Source organism: Mus caroli, chromosome 7 (assembly GCF_900094665.2).
Source record: "Mus caroli chromosome 7, CAROLI_EIJ_v1.1, whole genome shotgun sequence".
Classification (NCBI taxonomy): Eukaryota; Metazoa; Chordata; class Mammalia; order Rodentia; family Muridae; genus Mus; species Mus caroli.
Window position 1 is genome coordinate 90515143 of NC_034576.1, and position 22282 is coordinate 90537424.

The 22282-nt window shown below is 36.7% G+C and overlaps 1 protein-coding gene and 1 non-coding gene across 9 annotated transcripts in view; one reads left to right on the top strand and one right to left on the bottom strand.

Annotated features, from left to right (window-relative positions):
* Grm5 (glutamate metabotropic receptor 5) overlaps positions 1-22282 on the top strand; it is a 910014-nt gene that overhangs the window by 72407 nt on the left and 815325 nt on the right. The window lies entirely within an intron of this gene.
* On the bottom strand, positions 7139-7271 carry LOC115031660. The gene has a single exon (XR_003837328.1). It is a non-coding gene; the product is annotated as a small nucleolar RNA SNORA17 (small nucleolar RNA).

Below are 22282 nucleotides of genomic sequence, written 5' to 3' on the forward strand. Positions count from 1 at the left end.
GTGTTTGAAAGATCTCAGGGATCCAGATTAATTAAGACTGCTGTTCCTCCTATAGGATCACCCTTCTCCTTAAATTCTTTCAGCCTTCCCTAATTCAACAACAGGGACTAGGTGCTTCTTTCCATTGGTTGGGTGCAAATATCTGCATCTGACACTTCAGCTGAATAATGTAGCCAGCCTCAGATAAATTTGTAGCAACACAAAATATAATGTCAAAACAAACATGTTTTCTGTTCATTGGAAAATATCTTTTAAACAAAATGTTTAATAGATTTTAATTAACATATCCCATCACTTTCTTCCTTCCCTTTTTTCCCTCTAGCCTGTCTCCCCATATATCAATATGTCAATCAATCAATATACATGTATATGTATATATGTATATATGTATATATATATATACACATACACACACACACACACATATATATGTATATATATATACATATATATATATATATGCATTTGCTTTTTGTTTGCTGTCTATGGTTTCGAAGCTGACTAGTTTGTATTGAATAACCAACAACCTGGCTCATTATGAGCAGGTAAGACAGATTCTCCCTCTCTCACCAGTCATTAGTTGGCTAGCTATAGAACCCTATAAAATTTGTTCTCTTCTACATTAGCTTCTCTGTTGGTACTACCATTTTTCAGGTCTTGTTTATGCAATCGTTTTTAGGAGAGAATGTTTCAAGCAGATTTCCTGGTATTTTGGATCTTACAATCATTCTAGCCCTGCTTCTACAATATTTTCTGAGACATAGACAGAGTTTCTCATGATTTGTTGATCATTATATTGTGTCTAGCTGTGGTTTCAATTTTCTGTAAGTAAAATTTGCTTTAGTAAGGTTGGGAGTCTATATGTATCTGTTGGTATAAAGTTTAGGTTTAGCATGAAATATGGTATTATATTGGTTTAACAAAGTAGCAATACTAAATTCTTATCTAAGTCCATGACCCCACTATCCTTGGGAATTTTGGCATAATTGCCCTTCTGTCAAGTGCACCTAAAGTCCAATTATATAGCTGTTGTGTAAACCAACAAATGAGTACCACTTATTATACCTTTATGAATATCTTGAATATCTTGTTCTTCATAGGTGTTGTAGCTGGATATACTTATTTGCTTCCCTTGCTTGTCAGAAAGGTATTTTCTGGTGTCATGGAAGTTGAGTAGAAGAAAGAAGATTTCAGGTTAGATCCAATTCAAATAATCGAGTCCACTGTTTTAAGTGTGTGGTGTCTATAGAAATAAAGGGTTACCTTCAACCTCTGAGAGGCAACAAATGGCAACAGTAATAGCCTATATTGTTTGGAACTTATTTGCCCTACTCTTGCTACCATCTTAAAAGAAGAATTCTTGTGACTGATATTGGAGTATTTGTTATAGTTCTCATGGGGGTTAGAGTTCTTGCAGAGAGTATTGTCAGCCCAAGTGGTACACATGCATGCATGCATGTGTATTAGTATGTGTGCATGTGTGTGTGTGTATGTGTTAGACTTGGGGCCTGGTCTTCAGATAAGTGTCAAGGATGGAGCAGTGAACAAAAATCAGAAAACTTAATTTTATATTCTTCTGACAAAGTTGAAGATTTAAAGTACACAAACCCTAAAATATGGTAGTGTATAGTGTATTAAATCAAATAAAAAATATTAACCCCTATCCAAGGCTTACTTAGAAAGACCTTCAGTGAGTTGGCAAAGCACAGCAGTGGGAGGTGGCTAGAAGTGAGGAGGTCTAAAATGTAGAGGATCAGTGTGGCATCCTGGCATCTTTGGGAGTGCAGTGAAGCCTTTGGGCTGTTCAGGAAAGAGTTATATTACTCCATTTCTCTTAAGATAAAGAAGTCTGTGAAAACTTAGGTGATCCTATAATGTGCAATGAATAAATATATTAAGTAATCATTTCCATTGTTTTGCTACATTTTACTGATGTGAAATACATATAAATTAATGCTACCTTTGCTGCAGGTGGGACGTTTGCATGAATAAAGCAACTAATAAACTTCAGTGACATGTTATCAAGAATATCCATTACAAAATATGTATGTGATTCAATAGGAATCAGCAGCAACAATTATCAATGTTAGTAGCCTCTCATCTCTGAATATTTTTTAGGAAGCAGGAACCCAAAATAGGATTTTTCTGTGTACTTTACCTAATGTTCTTGAATAGCAAGCTCAATGAACATCCGGTTTGCTAAATATATCCAGCAGCTCTTTCTCTGATGCAAACAGCCTACTCACTTTGATAAAATCTTTCAGCTTGCATGACTTTGTTTAAAAATATATTGGCTTGAAATTCTCAGCTGCTACTTAGGTTTAAAACTACATTTTTCTTAACATGGATACAGTTAGGAAAGGTATAAGCCAAAAACGTTTCAATTTGAAAGAGAAATTAATTTAAACCAAGATGTTTAGAGGAATTTGTAAGCTTTAAGCACTCACTTTTTGCCACATGCCATTAAGAAGTGTTATTACCCTACTTAAAGAACAATCCAGAAGGAAAAGAAAAGCCACAGTGCCTAGGAGTACAGCTGCTTTTGTTTTCATATGAGTATACTATGAAATGATAATATTAAGAACAAAAAGGATTCAGAATGTTCTGTTCCTTTTCTATGACAATTGGTCAAAATATGTTATTTTTCTTAATTTTACTGTTAATAACTTGGTGTTAAAGCCTTTGGATGATGTCAAATAGAGCATTCTAGACAGTTTTTGGTAATAAAAATTTATATTAGGATAATTGTACATGGAGAACTCACACATGATTACCATTTTACCAGTTATATTCAACAGTTTATGCAAAGGGAGCAGAACCTTGGCAGCAGCACAGCTGAGAAATACTCCGGTTACCACAAAGCAGGTTCAAGTCCTTACTTTTAATAGCAACATTCATTTCCCTACTATATATCCAGCATGTTCTTCATTTCTGTAATTTCATCATCTTAAGAATAGTATGTAAAAAGAAACATACAGGATATAATTTGGGGAATATTTGCCCTTTCACATACCAAAGCTCTCTGGAAATTTGTGGATGTTTCTTAGTTGTTAGCATCCACTCACTGCTTTTTATTAGTGGCCATGGGTTTACCACCCATTAAACTCATACTGGTGGAATAAATCTCACCTGATTTTAGTTTCTGACTATAACAATTAAAGCTGACATAAACAGTCAAGCAGGGTTTGTCTGCTGTTGGCTCTTCAGAATCAATATGAGAAATACAGCTCCCGGGTTGTATGAAAACAGAAAACTTACTTTGGTATTTGGTTTTCAGAGAAACTGGTCAAATTGCTTTCCAGAGACACTGGGCTATTTTACTTCCTAGCAGTATTGTCTGACTTTATGAATGTTTAGAAATGCCCTGTTTTTATCTTAGTCCTTTTCTTAAGAGGAGTGATATCTCATTGTGGTTTTAATTTACATTCCCTGATGAGTAACACTTTTGAAGTTCTCTCTCTCTCTCTCTCTCTCTCTCTCTCTCTCTCTCTCTCTCTCTCCCCCTCCCCCTCTCTCTCTTTCTGTGTGTGTGTGTGTGTTTAATTTTGGTATCAGTATATTGCCATTGCTTAAATTTCTCATCAGAACGTTGCTCATACTAAAACCAGCAGTTGTATATTTGCAAGGTGTTGCTTTGTTCTGTCAATTTGATACAAGCTAATATCATCTTTGAAGAAAGAACTTTAACTGAAAAACTGCTTCTACCAGATTGCCTAGGCAATGTCTGTGAAGGCATTTAATTCTAAGGATTGATGTGGGTGAGGTGTTCATCCCATTATGGGTAGTGCCACTCCTGGGCAAGAGTTTATGGGTTGTATATGAATGCAAATAGTGCAAGCCATGGAAAGCAAGTCAGAAAGCCACAGTTCCTCAAAGTCTCTACTTCAGTTCCATTAACCAGGTTCCTGCTCTGAGTGAGGACTATCTTGCTTGCCTTTTGGCCATGTTGCTTATTATAGAAATTAAAGGAAAATTTGGAGTTGGACAACTGGAATTTGTCAACTATTTACTTTTCAGAATTTTTTTGTTTTGTTTTGTTTTTTTGTTTTTTCGAGACAGGGTTTCTCTGTATAGCCCTGGCTGTCCTGGAACTCACTTTGTAGACCAGGCTGGCCTCGAACTCAGAAATCCGCCTGCCTCTGCCTCCCCAGTGCTGGGATTAAAGGCGTGCGCCACCAAGCCCGGCCAACTTTTCAGAATTTTTATATATTCTAGGAACTAATAGTTTGATGAATGTGTAGGTGAAAATATTTCCTAACTTGTAGCTTGATTTTGTTTGTTTGTTTATTATAATCCTCTCAATAAGGTCTTGAACAGGGCAATTGTTAATTTTTTAATAAAGCTAAGCTCACCAATTTTCTCCTCTATGTATTTCACTCTTGATGTCCCTACAGGACAAAAATGCTTTTGTATTTGTTTTGTAATTATATACAGTTGCTTGTTTTAAGCGGAAATATCATCAATCTTACATTTTCTGTGTAAAGCCACTGTTTGTGTGTGTGTTTTGTTGTTGTTGTTTGCTTGTTTGTTTGTTTGTTTGCTTTTTGTTTGCTGTTGTTTTTAAACTCCTCCCTTTGATACTCACATTCTCTGGCATCATTTGTTGAAAGGAATGTTACTTCCGCTAAACTGCTTTAGCATATTTGCCAAAAATCAAGAGAATGTGAGAAATTCCCTCTGATTCTTGGCTCTGGTCCACTGGTGTCCATGTCTGAACACCTGCCAGAAGCAAACATCATTTATTGCAGTGACAAGAGTGAGCAATTCTGAAACCAAAAAAAACATGATTTTATGCTGTTTTTCAAAGTTATTTTATGTCCTGATTATTTCACCTTTTACTCGCATATATTTTAGGATAATATTGTCTATGTAAAAAAAACTTATATGCTGTCAGATTTATATTCAACTTCTTCAATTTCTGAGTAATTTTAATCACCATGGGTTTTTTGTTTGTTTGTTTGCTATTCACAAATCTTCACTGATAAAAGATATCTGATATGTGTACGTGTTTTTCAAGACTCCTATTCCATGCATGAATTCACTGAATTTTTAGAAACATTGTCACAGATCCAGGAGATTTTCTTTTGAGACAATTATTGTTTCTAAAAGGAACAACTGAATTTCATTTCTGATAAGTGTCCCTTCTGTTTACAGTTGCTTCCTGTTATGGTGCCTACAATATTTAGTATGTTGGTGTATATAATGGGGAGATGGCACAGAATCATCATGTTTAGAATTTAGTAGAAGAATATTAAATTTTTCAGTCTCAACTACAACCACTGTATTGGTTTTTTTGCAGATTCTATTATCCAATTGAGGAAATCTCCTTTGAGTTGGCATTATTGATATGACCACATAATAAGCTATATTACATTAGCTGATTTTCAAGCATAAAAGGCCAACCCTTCACCTACTTATTTTTTACTTTTTTTTTCTTGGTTCTTTGTGAATTGCATATCATACAGCTCAGTCCTACTCATATCACCCTCCCCTCACACCTGTATCTACTCTTTACTCTTACAACCCAATAAAGAAAAAAAATCTTGCTGTGGAAGCTGGAGTGTGTCACAGTGTGTTCCACATTGCATCTTTTTGTCCACAACTTTGCCTGCAAATGTTCTTTTCAATGATTAGTTGGCCTGGCAAGAGGACTCTGGCTTCTGTTATGATATCAACACTGAAACCTTACTGGAACACTTCTCAGGTATCCCATTGTTACCATGTGCCATGAAATCTATGTACTTTTTGATCTATAGGACCGGCACTTCATGCACTTGAGCATCAATGAAGTAGATGTTCGGATAGGTCAGTTCAAAGCCCTGGGTGAGGTGCAGGGCCAACTCTTTGGAATACTACAACAGAGGAGGGACAGGACCAACTCTCTTGCTATATTGTCATTGAGGACAACTCTCTTGCCTACCCTAGGTGGGAAGGAATTGGGGAGGTGGGGTCTCTTCTCCATCCATGTCATCTCACTGCAGACAAGTAGAGAGGCCTATGTTCATGCCCTCTGGACTGGCTATCCTGAGTCCTTCACTCCCCCAGGGTCAGCTCCACTGCTATGTGTAGGCTACTCACCCAAGTGCTGCAGGTGGTGCAGAGGCAGAGCCATTTCTCCTGCTCTCATGACCACTGTGTCAGGTCTCCAGGTTGCTGCCGGTGGTAAGGCAGGGGTGCAGGTAGGGAGAATGAAGATGATGACTCACCTGTGTCCATACCACCAAACAGGAGAGGAGTGATAGAATCAGTTCTCTCATGTTATCCTCAGGGCCAGCTCACCAGCAGCTCTTGCAATGTGCAGGGCACACTCTCCTCAAGTAATGCAGCTGGCTAGGGTGTGAATCAGCACTACTGTTTTCATATCTGTAGGGCCAGATCTCCCACGATGCCCAGGTGAGGGGTCGTGGCAGCTCTGCAGTTTTCAGACATCAACATGTCCCTGCGCAGCAGCCAAAATTTAGGTGGTAACAGAACCCTGCTCCAGGACCATGGTCCCAGGCATGGCTCCAAAGGCAGCACAGGCCAGATCCCCATCATGGTCCCAGGTGGCACCACAGTCCCTCACTACCCTCAAGTCTCCAGTTCTGCCTCTCTTCTTGTACCCTCATCCTTCCGGGTCTCTTTCTCTCTCATTTCTCCACCACTTACTTGCTCCCCTCAGTGGCACCTGGATCTCTGATGGGATGGTTTGAGATCCTCTCAGGAGTGGTTTCAGAAGTGCTATTCCCTGCTCATGCATATGGCATATGGCACTTGGCAGAGGTCATCTTGGCCATCATCTGCCCCTCACTACTAGGCTTGTGTGGTGTCAGTGGACTGGTGGCTATCTCAGACTAGCACCCTGTCCCAGGCCCCTGGCACCTGTGTGGTGATAGTCTCAGGTTCACTTTTTCCCAAGCTCACATGAGTGACACCTTTCAAAAGTGGTCTATCTCAGGCTCATTCCAGCCTGGTACCCAAGGTCACAGGTGATGTTCTTCTAGTCTCCAATGTGGTTCCTGTCCTGGGAGCTCATTCAGACCTCCATGGTATCAGACTGGTGGACGCTTCAGGCAAGCTTCCTGTCCTGGCCCTCTGGAGCCAGAATGATGGTAATTTCAGACTTGCTTTTTTTTTTTTTTTTTTTTTTTTTTCAGGGAATGTTAGACTACTAATCATTCAGTTGTTTATAGGTTAAAACACTGAGCGTTAGACACAGGCCCTCACTTCTCTGCAGTATACTACTGCACTCATGACACACCAGCCACACCTGCAATGCATCTAAGGGTAGAGGTAGATAATATATTATTGAGTTCAATATTACCCTCTTTTCCTTGAAGGCAATGAGATGAGTGTTACAAATTCTGTTCTAGTCTCACAGATGCCTGTAGCTTTCAATTTTGTTTTAATGGAGTCATTTTTTTTTTCTGTTCAGACTGGGTAGTCTCCAGGTTTCTACTATATAATTCACAGACTGTTCCATAAATTTTTCTTATTAATTTTTGGCTATGTATTTTAACTCCAAAATTTCTATAAAATTATTGCTGAAGTATTTAAATAATTTTATATTTCTAAAATTTACAATAAAAATTTTGTAGTTGAACAATACAGAAATATATTTAAAAAGACTTAAAGTCTATATAGAGAATTTAATACAATAATTATATTGATATTGTCATCTAATGTTTATTCTTTCATATGAAATGGTTTTTCCTGTTTCTTTATCCCTGTACCTGAGTGTGCATGCATATGTTTGGGTATGCATTTGTGTATGTTAGAGCATATGCATCTGTATGCATGAATTGGTGTGGATTTGTGTCTGTGTTTGACTATGTGTTTCAGTGTAGAGGCCACAGGTTGGCATCAAGGTGACTTCCAATCATTTTCCTTAATTTGTGAGAGTTTTTAAATCACTGAACTTAGAACTCACCCTTCAAGCTAGGCTGACTGATCAGTAAATCCCTGTGATCTGATCAGTTCCAAGGTTACAAGCATATGCTGTCATGCTCACATTTCCAGTGTGTTCTGAGAACTTCACTCATGTTTTCATGACTGTCCAGCGAGAAACTTAATGACTAAACCTCTCTATACCCTAGTTCTTTTCTTTAGTGATTGATTGAGCAACATGCTATTAAATCTTGAATATAATAGTAATTATGGAAGAAGCTTTCATTCTCATTTAGGCTGATCCACATTAATACTGTACTGGCATAAATGTCTTCTTGTTGTTGCCAGGTGGAGTTAAAACCCACATTTACCTCTGGTCTCCTTTGATAATGGCAGGTGAGTTATTCACACTGATGAGTTACAGTAGCAGTTGCAGATGCCTGTATGGTATCTACTGACAGTTTGGGGGATGTACACTCAACAAATTATTACTCCCTAGAACGCAGAAAAATCCAAAAAGTAAGTAGTTGACAGATTTTAATTGTCTAAATTTGCTTTTTATTGTTATAATGAACATCATGGCCAAAAGGCATCCAGGAAGGAGAGTTTATTCAGCTCACATGCCATGATCATATTCTGTTACCAAAAGAAGCCAAGGTAACACTCACCAATACTCTGATGAGAGGGATAAAACAGAGTGGATGGAAGAATCCTTCTTCACCAGACAGTAGTGGAGGGTTGCTACATATTAAACCTTCTTCAACCAACAATGAAAGAAGAGCTATCTCAGTGTCACAAATTAGTGTGAAATTTCAAGTCTTTTGGGCACTGTCAAATGATGGCAGGTATTACCTATAAATACTTTCCAGCAACCAAGAGATGATATGACCTGTGGGACATAATGATTTAGAAAGGAAGCTTGCCAGGCAGTGGTGACACACACCTTTAATCCCAACACTTGGGAGGCAGCAGCAGGCAGATTTCCAAGTTCGAGGCCAGCCTGGTCTACAGAGTAGTTCCAGGAGAGTCAACGCTATAAAGAGAAACCCTGTCTCTAAAACAAAAACAAAAACCAACAAATAGGGAAGCTTAAGAAGTCTTATTATCTTAAAACTTTTTGTTAATATGATTATCAAGGTCGTATTATTATGGTCTTGATTTCTTTTCATGCTTCGTGATTTTTTTTAAAGTATTAGTGAGGACTCTCATACCTAGTCATTTGAAAGGGCAATTATCTAACATAACTTTCTATTTATCTGAAGAAATAAGTCAGAATTATGACTGCTAAATTTCAGGTATTTGTTCACAATATATGTCCATCTCTTGGATTTTTAGTGTTAAGATTTATTTTATGTTTATGAGTTTGTGCCCACATGTATGTATGTGCAGATTGTGTGTATGTGTCTGGCTGGCGAGACCAGAAGAGCATGTCAGATGCCCTGGAACTGGACTTAGGAAATATTGTAAGCATCATGTAGTTGTTGGGTGTCATACAAGAATATCAAGTGTTCTTAACTGATGAACCATCTATCCAGCCTCTGTTTTATGATGTTTACAACAACATTTGTTCTCAACGGGATTTGAATCCATATTGATTCCTCCCATCCATTCATCATTCCTTCTAGCATCTCCTTGATTTATATTCAGTCACTTGTGAAACATGAGCATTGCATTTCTACATTACACTACAAACTAAATATATAAGATAGAGCCAACCATCTCTTTATTGAAACCAGTATTTTTTGTCTTTCTCTACTTCCATATATTTTTTTTATATCAAAGGCTATATTCTTTATCCAGCCCCACCAAAAAAGACATACAATTCAGGTTTTTTTCCCTCTCTCCTTTCATGTCTTGTTACTACACATATTTTTTCACTTTTTTTTCACCGTGTTGCATCTGTCTTTGGTGTTTTGCTTTACCATTCTACTTCTGCCAGTCAAAGAAACCTGGCTTTCTATTCTTTCATTCCTGGAATATTGCAATTGTCTAAACATCATTGATTCTCTCTCTCTCTCTCTCTCTCTCTCTCTCTCTCTCTCTCTCTCTCTCTCTCTCTCTCTTTCTCTCTCTCTATCATGATTTCTATTAATACAAACCTGCCACAGTTTGCAAATGCATGCTTTTATTCCTTCAATTAAACTGTTTAATTGTTATTGCTACGCATTAACACAAAACTAAGCCCAAAATACTTAAACTTGTATTTCTGAGACACCATTTTAATATAAACTTCCTTGGTTCTATGAGATGCACTCAATATAACCACGCATATATTTCTGCAGTTAACAAAGTCCTAGAAAACAATAAGTTTTTAAAGAAATACAGCAACACAATTTTGGGTGGTATGTTGGACACTTGGTTTCATTTAGTGGTTCTTTGTCATGTCTATCAAATGAAAAGAATATCAGTAATTTAAATAATTAATAATTTTAAATATAGCATTTTCTTTGTGTCTTACAAAAAAGAATGTGGTACAACAGTATTCATGGTAAACTGTTTAAGTGTCAATTGAGGTAGGCGTACATACAGAAGTCATAGCTCACTAGGTGACAAAATATTAGTCATACAGAAGAATGAAGGACATTTTGCAATCTGCAACAGTGTAGAGGAACTTGGAGGGGGTTGTCTAAGTGAATAACCCAAAAGCAGGAAGAAATTATTGTGTGATCTCACCATCTGAAGAACATTAAGAATGTAGAAGCAGGGGCTAGAGAGATGGCTCATAGATAAGAACCCTGACTTCTCTTCCAGAAGAACAGTGTTGAATTCACAACTCTCAATATAGCAGCACCAAACCTTTAGTAACTCCTGTCCAGAGAATCTGATACCCTCGTCTGGCCCTCAAGTCTATGCATAGGGTCTATAGGCATACATACAAGCAAACCACTTGTAATCATTTTAAAAAGTGCCAGCAGCAGTGAATAGAACAGTATTTCCTAGAGACTAGTGGATAAAAGAAATCTGTGTGTGAAGAGGGGTGTGCCACTGAAAGATAGATACTAGTGTGCTGACATAGGATAAGCAAGTTCCTTGTATTCTAATATTTCACATGGTTGGTAATGCTTTTTGAATGATATTGATTGTGATGTTCATTACTCAATGTATCATGAAGTATCATTTCACAAGTTGAATGTTTTTAATCTTTCTGCAGCTAAATATATTATGATACAGAGATTCCATAAAAATTGATCCCATAGAAATTCCATGAAGTAAGAATCTTAGAGTTGAGTGTCATGTATTAGATTGTAGGTCAAAGACAATGAAGAAATGCAGGATTGTTGAAATATCTTGTTTCCTCCTTAAATGCTTCCTCAGGTTTCCTGGGAGAGGAAATTATGCTGATGGTCATGAGGCTCTGCTGACAGCTGAACAAAATGCTAAATATAAGTTACATTGATAGAAGCAAAGGTGTTACCAACAGTGCTGAGATAGTCAAGAAAAGGCTTATGACAAAGTCCTTCTCTGTTCTAAATGTTTAAATCTAATGTATTTGTCAATTGAACAGATGTCAATTCTCTTCACAGTGGCAAGTCTTGTAAAGGAATATAGACTACAGATGCCCCTGAGAGACACATCTGAAAAATTGCAAGGTTTCCTGTATTAACAGTTGTGCAAAGTTGATAAGGCAACAGAATCAGAAGTTGGAACAAACAGTATCTTAAATGCTCAGATAGAATGCCCTGTAGTTGACTCAAGAAAAGTTTAAAGTAGAAATTTAACAGTGAAAATTTTAGGAATAACTTTGTTTTTATAGAGAAGTCTCAAAAATATAAGAATAGCTAAATATGCATTACTCAGACTTCCCTGCTGTTAGCATTTCCTATAAATGTGCCACATTTGTCAAGAATGAGACATTAATGCTGTGTTGTTATTGATATCATTAATTTACTGTCTTTATTTGATATCAACAATTTTCCACTAATGCATTTTTTCCTACTTCAAAATTCCATTTGAGTATCATGTAGCATTTAGTAGATTTGTGTCCTTGGCGCCTTCTGACATTTAAAGAGTATTGATGTCTTGTTTGTCATGATGTTGTCATTTTAAAAATAATTTGTTAAGACCATTACTATTGTCAGTACAAATCATAGGAATACCTAAAAATTCACTTACTAACTCTTTCATAGTTGGAAAAGATAGTCTCCTCCATTTAGCTCACTTTTATTCTTAGGATCTGTATGTGGGCATCATATCAGCTGGTGTATGCTCTCTGTTTGGTGGTACAGTGTTTGAAAGATCTCAGGGGTCCAGATTTCTTAAGACTGCTGGTCCTCCTATAGGATTGCCCTTCTCCTCAGCTTCTTTCAGACTTCCCTAATTCAACAACAAGGGTCTGCTGCTTCTGTCCATTGGTTGGGTGCAAATAACTGCATCTGACTCTTTCAGCTGCTTGTTGGTTCTTTCAGAGGGCAGTCATGGTAGATCTTTTTTTCTTTTTTTTTTTTTGTGAGCATTCGATATCCTCAGTAATGATGTCAGGCCTTGGGACCTCCCCTTGAATGTGGGGATGCTGCTCATTATTAATTCTAGTGTTTCTACAAAGCAACAGTAAAAGCTGTTTTCCTTTCTGGTATAATTCAATCACCTTCATTTTTATTCAGTGTTACCCACTTAAAGACTATATTGCCTAATTCTCTGTTACTCTCCTGGCTAAATTACTCTCTTAGCACAAAACTCTTTCTTCTAGCTATTTGCATGATTGGTCAGTTGGCTAAATTATTCTATATTTTATAAGTTGTCATGCCAAATTTCTTATTTATCATGTAGAGTTGGTGTCTTGATGTTAAACTACAATGATGAAGATTAAATTTAAATAATGCAGGCATGTGGAGTCTCACACTGCTATCATGTGACTCTTGACAACAACACTGGCACACTTTGAGACAATATGCCAATTAACAATTAAACTCAAAAGGAGTATTACAAGAAATTGTAAGAAACAATACTGAGAAAATTCCTCCACCCATTACCCAGCTTATACCAATGGTAGTGATCTGTAACACTATACAGCAATATCACCATGAAGACACACTGGGGAACAGATAAAGTTCTACCACCAATGAGAACCCTCAGGCTTCCCTTGGATAGCCATATACTACTCTTCTTCATGTTCCACTATTCTCTGATTTCTTTAAACCAACAAATGAGTTCTTTAGTTCTATAATTTTTAATTTCAAAAATATTATATAAGTATAATTATGTAATAGCTAATTATTAAATAACAACTTTTTAATTCATCATAATTATCTAGGCTTTTATCTAGAATGCTGTATTTCTTTTTTTATTACTGAGTAGTTCTCTAGGAGGTGGATGTAGATTTAGGGCACCTGTTTTAGGTAATGGTGAATAAACCTGCTATAAATATTTCAGAAATACTTTTAATGATAACTAAGCTTTCTTTGGGGGGAATAAAAACTATTGCTGAAGTTCCTATTTTACATATTACTGAAATACCTGTTAATGAATATATACAAATATTTGTATAATATATATGCATGTATACACATATAAATATATTTAAAGAATCTCTCAAGACCTATTTCAGATTGAATGAACCATTACACACTACTTAGAACAGTATACGTTGTTGGTGCCATTTTTTTCATCTTAGACATTCTGATAGTTGTGCTATGATAACTCATGATTTTAAACTAAATTTCTGGTAGAAAAAGATAGAAAATGTCTTTGTAAATGTCCCTGAATGTTTTAATCAATGTAGACAATGTGCACACATGCATGTACATATTCTTTTCAGTAAATGTTTCACATCCATTGTACATTTCGTATCCACATTTTCCATAGTGTGGTTTTACTGTTGATTTGAATGGTTCCAGCTATTAGTTTTTCATTAGAACACTGTTTACAAATATAATCTTCCCATCTAAAGATTGTCTTTTCACATTTTTATATGGAGTTTCATTGATAATCGCTTCAAAGGTTGACAATGTTCAGTTATACATTTGCTTTGGTTTATGTGGGTTATGTGGTTCAGACACTTTTGTCTTCCTTTATATACTGAAAACTTTGGGTTTTTTTCTCTGTAAACATTTTATAGTTCTATAAGCTATTTATTTAATGGAATGTGTGTATGAATTGTTTCTATTGAAGTCAATTTTCAATATATTTACAATTTTTTTTATTCTTTGAGAATTCTATATGTGACTAAACTGTATTCAGCCTATAACTGCCTCCACTGGGTTCCTCCACCTCTTCCTAGAAAAATCTCCCTTTCCCCCTCTCGATCTCATTACTCCTCTACTTCCTTCTTCTCTTTTATTAATCCTCCTCTTTCTCCTTCTCCTTCTTCCTTGCTGAGTTCAATTAATTGTCTCCATTATTTGTGTGAGGCCATCCAGTGAAGGATGGTCAAGTAATTAGCAGCAATGCTCATGAAGAGAAATTATTTTCCTCTCCACAATCCATCCATTGTCAGTAATTATTAAACTGAAATGGGCTTCATGAGAACTCTGTCATCCATGCTGGAATTTGAGTGATTTGATCTTTTGCATGTCAGGGATAGGAAACCACAGATGCTGTCAAATTATTAGAACAATGGCCCCTACCGTGTCCAGAATTCTTCTTGCACTCTTTCTACCCTTTCTTCCAAAATGTTCTTTGATATTTGGGGGAAGGATTCTGAGGTCACTTTTCCATGCTCATTGATACCCATCTAGATTGATATCAATGTAGAAAGACTGTATTTAGTATTCTGAATTGCATGTATATAGTTCAACAATGTGCTAGACATGTTTGTGGAGCCCAGTGTTATTTCTGGTTTCTTTTTTTTTTTTTTTTTGCTTCTTTTATTTATGAGGTCATCCCAGCACCATTGCACTCTGTCATGACCTGTAGATTTTAGTATATATGCACACTTTTGTTTATTTAAATTCATTGTGTAGTGTTTCCCTGAACCATGCACAATGAAAATTCAGGTGATAATTGAATAAAGTATTAAAACAACCAAGTTTATGAAAGAGTTTTCTTTCTGCATAGAAGAATATAAAAAATCAAGTTTATGGATATGAGGAAGAAAAGTTTATGACTACTCAATTCAAAGCTTGTCTCTTTAGAGCATAGAGATAAATAAAAATTTAAATGTTATTTTTTTCCTTCTTTTTTACTGGATATTTTATTTATTTACATTTCTTCTTTTAGATAAATTTTCTTTCTTTTTTCTTTTTTCTTAGATATTTTTTTAATTTACATTTCAATTTTATCCCCTTTGCTCATTTCCCCTCTGAAAACCCTCCTATCCTTTCCCCTTCTCCTGCTCACTAACCCACCCACTCCTGCTTACTTGTCCTGGAATTCCCCTATACTGGAGCATCAAGCCTTCACAAGACCAAGGGCCTCTCCTCTCATTGATGTCTCACAAGGCCATCCTCTGCTATATATGCAGCTGGAAGTTTGGGTTCCTTCATGTGTACTCTTTGGTTAGTGGTTTAGTCCCTGGGAGCTCTGGGGGTACTGGTTGGTTCATATTGTTTTTCCTACTATGGAGCTGCAAACCACTTCAGCTCCTTGGGTCCTTTCTCTAGTTCCACCATTGGGGACCCTGTGCTCAGTCCCATGGATGGCTGTAAGAATCCACTTCTGTATTTGTCAGGCACTGACAGAGCCTCTCAGGAGACAGCTATATGTTCTTGTTGGAATCCTCAATAATGTCTGGGTTTAGATAGATAGGGGGATGGATCCCCAGGTGGGAAAGTCACTGGATGGTCTTTCCTTCAGTTTCTGCTCCAAACTTTGTCTCTGTATCTCTTCCCATGGCTATTTTTGATTCCCCTTCTAAGAAGGGCAGAAGTATCCACACTGTGGTCTTCCTTCTTCTTGAGCTTCATGTGGTCCACGAATTGTATCCTGGGTATTCTGAACTTCTCGGCTAATATCCACTTATCAGTCAGTGCATTCCATGTGTGTTCTTTTGTGATTGGGTTACCTCACTCAGGATGGCATTTCCTAGTTCCATCTATTACCTAAGAACTTCATGAATTTATCAGTTTTAATAGCTGTATACTGCATTTTTATTTTTCTTTGTTTTTTATATTAAAGGCAACAAAATACTGTTCATACCTGTAAAAGATAGACTAGGAGAAGCTCTCTTACCATAATACTGAATTAATTGAACTTTTTGGATTATTTGCTAAATAAAATGGAGGATGAACAAGATGGAACTATATATATAAAGTAGATTTTTTTTAATCTTAGGAATACTTTAAATATATGGTAAGTTAGAAAGATATTTAAAAGGCTTCTTTAATTCCTCCTCATAGTACATGACATTTTAGATTGTTACATTGCACTGGCTGAAACATCAATACTACTAAATGAACCACCAAACTAAAGATTTTCTTTGTGATGGAACCTTGCTGAGACTGTCAGAATTTTTGTGTATTTGCATCAAATAGTCACTTACTTCAAAGGTTTTTCTCCCTGTTTGACTCTTAGAAAACAAACCCAGCAAGATTCTTAATGATCACAGTAAAAAATTATCTCAACATATTCCGCTTGTTACTAATGATGCATTTAAATGATTCTGAATCATTGTTTTAACCACTTGAATTAAGAGTGGACAAGATTTTAGAAGAATCCAAAATGCTGGGTACACTTACCTTCACTTCACTCATGTCCCTATCACCATGGATCCAGAATCTTGCAAATGTCTTAACATACAGATTTTGAAGTTTTTGTAGCTATGTATCAATGAAATTGTATTTGATGTGCCCATGTTTTACTTCTCCAGTTGGAATATCCCATCTCCAAAGCAGCAGCTGCAGAAAATGGTTCAACCTTGTGTTTATCATTAGTGTCTCTGCTCAGGAGCTAATTGATTTCCATCTAAACTCTACTGCTAAGCAGGACTCCTAATATATATATATATATATATATATATATATATATATATATATATATATATATCCTGAAATGCTTCTGTCAGTAGCTTTGTAAAGATCAGCAGAAAGAAGAACACACGCATCAGACCCATGAATGAAGAAAGGGAATACAAACTCGGTGGTCCAGCAGGCAAAGTGAGGCAGAGCCCAAAGCTTCTAGGTTAAATCAAGGAAGACCTTGAATCTATATAAACTGATGGGTCACTAAAGAGGAGCAGCATTGGTAACCCAACTCTCAAAAGGAGATTACTTTTCAAACTATGTTCATAACCTTTTTTCTTTTTTCTTTTTATTGATTATTTTTTTATTTACATTTCAAATGCTGCCCTCATTCCAAGTCTCCTCTCTGCAAAACTCCCTCCCTCCCCTTTGCCACTCCCCCACTCTCACCTCACCCCTTTAGCATCCCCCTTTGCTTGAGAAAAATATAAGCCTCCATAGGACCAAGTGCCTCCCCTCCCATTGATTCCAGATAAGGCAATCCTCTGCTGGAGCTATGGATCCACCCATGTGTAGTCTTTGGTTGGTGGTTTAGTCCCCGGGAGCTTTGTGAGGTCCACTTAGTTGATATTGTTGTTCTTCCTATGGGGCTGCAAACCCCTTCAGGTCCTTCAGTCCTTCCCTATCTCTTCCACTGGGGTGCCCAGGCTCAGTCCAATGGTTGGCTCTGAGTGTCAGCATCTGTCTTAGTCCGGTACTAGCAGATCCTCTTAGAGGACAGCCCTGCTGGGCTCCTGTCTGCAAGCAGTTCTTGGCATCAGCAATAGTGTCTGGAGTTTGGTGTTTGTGGATGTGATGGATGCCAAGGAGGGGCAGTCTCTGGATGGCCTTTCCTTCAGTCTCTTAATAATTTTTTAAAAATATTTGTTTGGAAATGCATTTGCAGGTAAAAAAGTGAAAAATGTGTGGCCATTAATCCTTCAAACGATTGGTGCAGGGTCTCAAAAAACAAAACGAAGCAAAACAAAATAACAACAAGGAAAATAAAAATACTTATTGTCTTTTCTGGAATTAAAAGATTAATGAATCCTCTAGGTGTCATGGACTATGACAGTGAGAATCAATCCTGGAAAGCACAACAAGAACATGCTCTTTAAAGAAAAAGCTGCTCCATGGGAATAAAACAGCTCTTTTTTTCTGTCTGTGCTTTTTAGCCCCATTGAAAATCATTCATTAGCCCAAATAAGCTGACAAAGAATAAAGCATGCTTGTGTGGTGTGATTTTATGAAAGTTTGGTTTCTTTCAAAAATATGGGAGCTTAATAAAGGATGCCAAGGCCTCTTGTGGTGCTCACGTCTTCTCTCACACTGGGAACATTTTGTAATATTGAATGTGAACTGAAGGCATGAATCTTGATTTTATTGTCATTTCTTTTACTCAATGAATGTGTGATTTAGCAGACTTCCTACCATCCCTGTTACTGATTTATCTTCAATAAACTGGATATATCAGTCCTGTTCAGAGAAAGAAATCATTGGCATGCCACCTAGAGTCCTTTACATAATAACGGCTCCTATGAGGCATTCAGAATCTTAGTAGCTCATCCTTAATGCCCAGATTGTATACTATTTTAAATATTTTTCCTAATGTTTAACATATTATGTGAGTAACTTTTCTTGTATGTTTCTGTGACAAAATACATAAAACATGCAGTCTAAAGAAGAATGGGTACAGTTTGGCTCACAATTTGAATGTGCAGTTCATCATAGAGCAGAAGGTATGGGATGACAGCAGGCTACATTGAATAAGCATTAACCATTTATTCCTGTGTTTCTGTATTAATGAAGTAGAGATGATGAATGCTAGGGCTCAACCTTCCTCTTTCCCTTTTTAGGTGGTCTGGGACTCCATCCCATGAAATGGTAGCAGCTACATTTAGAGTAGGTCTTTCCACCTTAATTGATCCAGCCTAGATATGCCTTGACAAATATGTTCAGAAACTTGACACCTAGGTGAGTCCTAGATCCACTCAAGTCAACAATCAGTATTAACCATCACGCATATTCAACACCGTAGCTAACTATATACCTCCATGAGCCTGGCTATAGATGAGAATGCACCCTTGCATCCTTATAACATACTGTGCCATAGCATATTCCTCATACCTAAGACTTGCATCCTTCTTTCTTATGTATCATCATCATCATGTTGTGATAGGGATGCTAAACATGAAATACTTCCTACCAGCAAATTATTTGTCATATAATACACCATTGTTAACTGTCGTTCATTTTTCACATAGCAGATGCCTAGAACTTGCTCATATTCTATTTTCAGCCAGATAACTTGTGAGGAAGCCTGATTCCCTGTTCACTGGAAACTTATCTACTACAAGCAAAGATGCTTATGTTTGTAAACAGTGACAGACACATAGGTGATTCAACTAATGATTAATGAAAAAAATGCTGAAGATTTAGAATGATGTCTCTGAGATGCATGCCAAAGTTGTAGATGGAACTTGATGTGCAAGAGAAATTTGCCTTCTCTTTGCCTCTTCACTGGAACATGTTCAAGTTAAATATACTCCTTCAGTTGACACTTAGAGACTTAGAGTTCTGAGGAAAAGCTGTGTATATGCATCTGGCTTCAAATGGAATATTCCCTTCCATAGGAAGTGTCTTCTCCTTCCATAATAAGACAAACAAATATGTTAACCTCAAATAAAATGGCTACACAGCTACAGAGTATGCACACACCCACAAGGTTACTAAAAACAGACCTCTACACCTTACATGATACTTTATACACTCAGAAATTCCTATCTGGGAGTAAGAGCATAACACCATTGATATTAAAATATTTACATCCTGAATGTAGCTTAATAAATAATTGACACCTTTAGCAAGATAAAGTCTAGCTATTCAGAGTTCTCAGATATTTAACACACTTATATGTTGAAAACGTATGAGATGAAATTCTCAAATCCATTTTAAAATGTTCTTTAATTTATACAAAGTTCTTTTAATCTTTCCAAATGAATATATTATATTCTGGAATCTAACTCTGCTAGAAATAGTATTTGTTCACTCTATTAGAAAATTAAAATTAAATTCAGAGGATTTGCTTCAATATTGATTAATTGGGTACAGATGAATTTATTCATTAATTCATTCTAAATAGGTTGTTTTAGTGAAAATAGATTAAGCATAAAGGAAAAGGATAACCATGTTTAATTATTTTTATGTGCTTCTAAAACACCTTTGGTGGAAGCAGTTTTCAGCTATGGGTCTTAAGGGATTTAGTTTTATCTCTAAAAGACATGCTTTAAACTTGAGATTTGAGGATGCTTGTAACTCATGTAATGAAAAAGCTTCTCTGGCTGTCACAGACCACAAATACTTACTAAGCATTGTCTTTCTATTTGACATTAGGAACACAGTGCTATAAACTAATAGATTCATTTACTGCAGTTAAAGTTCACATACACCTGTAACTGGTTTGGTTTTATTTCAATTTGTGTGTTCAGTACTTGCATTTTTAAGTATGTCTGTGAGGCTAGAGAGATGGCTTTTGTGGTGAGAACACTTGCTGCTACTGCAGAGGGCTGAAGTTTAGTGCACATGATCTATGTCTGGCAGCGGCAAAATATCTGCAGCTCTGCTTCCAGGACATCAGATGCTTTGTTCTGGCCTCTGCTTCCATTGGTATCAATGTGTGCACACTTACAAACAGAAACATCAAAACAGCCCAAATCCCAGCCTGGATGAAGAGGCTCATGAAGTCCTACTTCTAGCTAAAGACAACAGACAATTTGTGGCTACAGTAGGAAGTGTGTCAGATTCTACAGGGATGTCATTCCTGAAAAGCCATATACGCTCCAGTAGATCATCATGTAGACATGCTCATAGACGCAACATTTGTAGTCTGGGTTTAAGGAAAAAAAAAAAAAGATCACATGATAATGGGAGGAAAATATCAGTGAGATTGGTGAAGAATTAAAAGGAAGGGAATGGGGATAGATGTGATCCGAAGACATTATACACATATAAAATTTTCAAATAACGTAAAACAGAAACTATATGTTTAAATATACTGTTATTATAATCCCATCATCTATATTTACTAGTTAGAAAGACAAGGACTTTGAAGACTAATATTCAGATTATCTCCTTTCTATTTTTGAAAAAAAATGTAGTTGACAAAAAAGGAGATTTGAAATTCTATATTCACTGCTGACCACTCTTCATTGGACAAAAAATTCAGGGCTCATTCCTGGGAGGAGCTAGTTCTCCTTGTCTCAGCAGGCAATAGCTACTATACTTCTTTGTCTAGAGATGAGACCTCATGAGATTTTATCCTTTCCATGCAACAAATACAATAAAAGAGGCAGAGGCTATCAAATGAAAATTTAGGGTGCATAAAGAGGGGTTCAGGCGGGATTGCTGGAGTGAAAAAAAAGAGGGAGAATTTGTGCAATTCTATACCAATGAAAAACAATAAATAAGAGAAATCACAGTTTATAAGACTGAAACACATTCCAACAAGAATGTAAGAACATGTTTTTGTAAACTAGAACCATAAAAAATAAACAGGGAATAAAAAGTAACTAAAGCTCTTGGCTTTTTATAACTTAGATGCTTAGAAATGCAAAGTTCTGAAAATCTTTAAGCCCAGTATTTCTGGATTTTGGCAACATGCTTAATAAATTCCCATAATACTGTTTCACTTAAGATGCCAAAATGAGGAATAGAAAACTCAGAGTCAAAACAGATTTGCCAGTGGTAAGAAACATGCAGATAGTGAGATGTGCAATACTCTGTAAATCTACATTTGGATCACATAGTTGTTAAGAGTTCAAATTTCAGTTTAGAATACCTGACCCTGATACTCAGCCTTATTTCATCTGTAAGTGCTATTAGCATTTTTCCTTACTGTGCTTTTGTGAGGCATTTCCCCAAGATTTTCTGGTACATGTGAGGTGTCACTTTAAGTTCAGGAAGGTCCAATCATTGGTCCATCAAGAGTAACACATGTCCAGGGATAGTTATGAATATGACCCAAAACAACATTGTGAATGAAAACACTATGGAATACTTACTGTCTTTTTCCAAAAAACTTGATGTCTCAGCTCTGTAAGAAATTATAGATGACAATGTTGTGTTGCAATGTCAAGAATTTAGACACACCTAGAAATGGCAGAGGACAGCCTTTATGGTGTGATCAGTGAACTCTGATCCTAGCTGTATCATGTTAGACATTTGAAATATTGATTTAGATACTGTACAGGTATAATACTGGGTTTTTTGAGTTTTGCATTTTTTTTATTAGATATTTTCTTCATTTATATTTCAAATGCTATCCCAAAAGTTCCCTATACCCTCCCCCAGCCCTGCTCCTCTACCCACTCACTCCCACTTCTTGGCCCTGGCATTCCCCTGTACTGGGGCATATGAAGTTTGCAATACCAAGGGGCCTCTCTTCCCAGTGATGGCCAACTAGGCCATCTTCTGCTACCTATGCAGCTAGAGACAGGAGCTCTCGGGGTACTGGTTAGTTCATATTGTTGTTCCACCTATAGGGT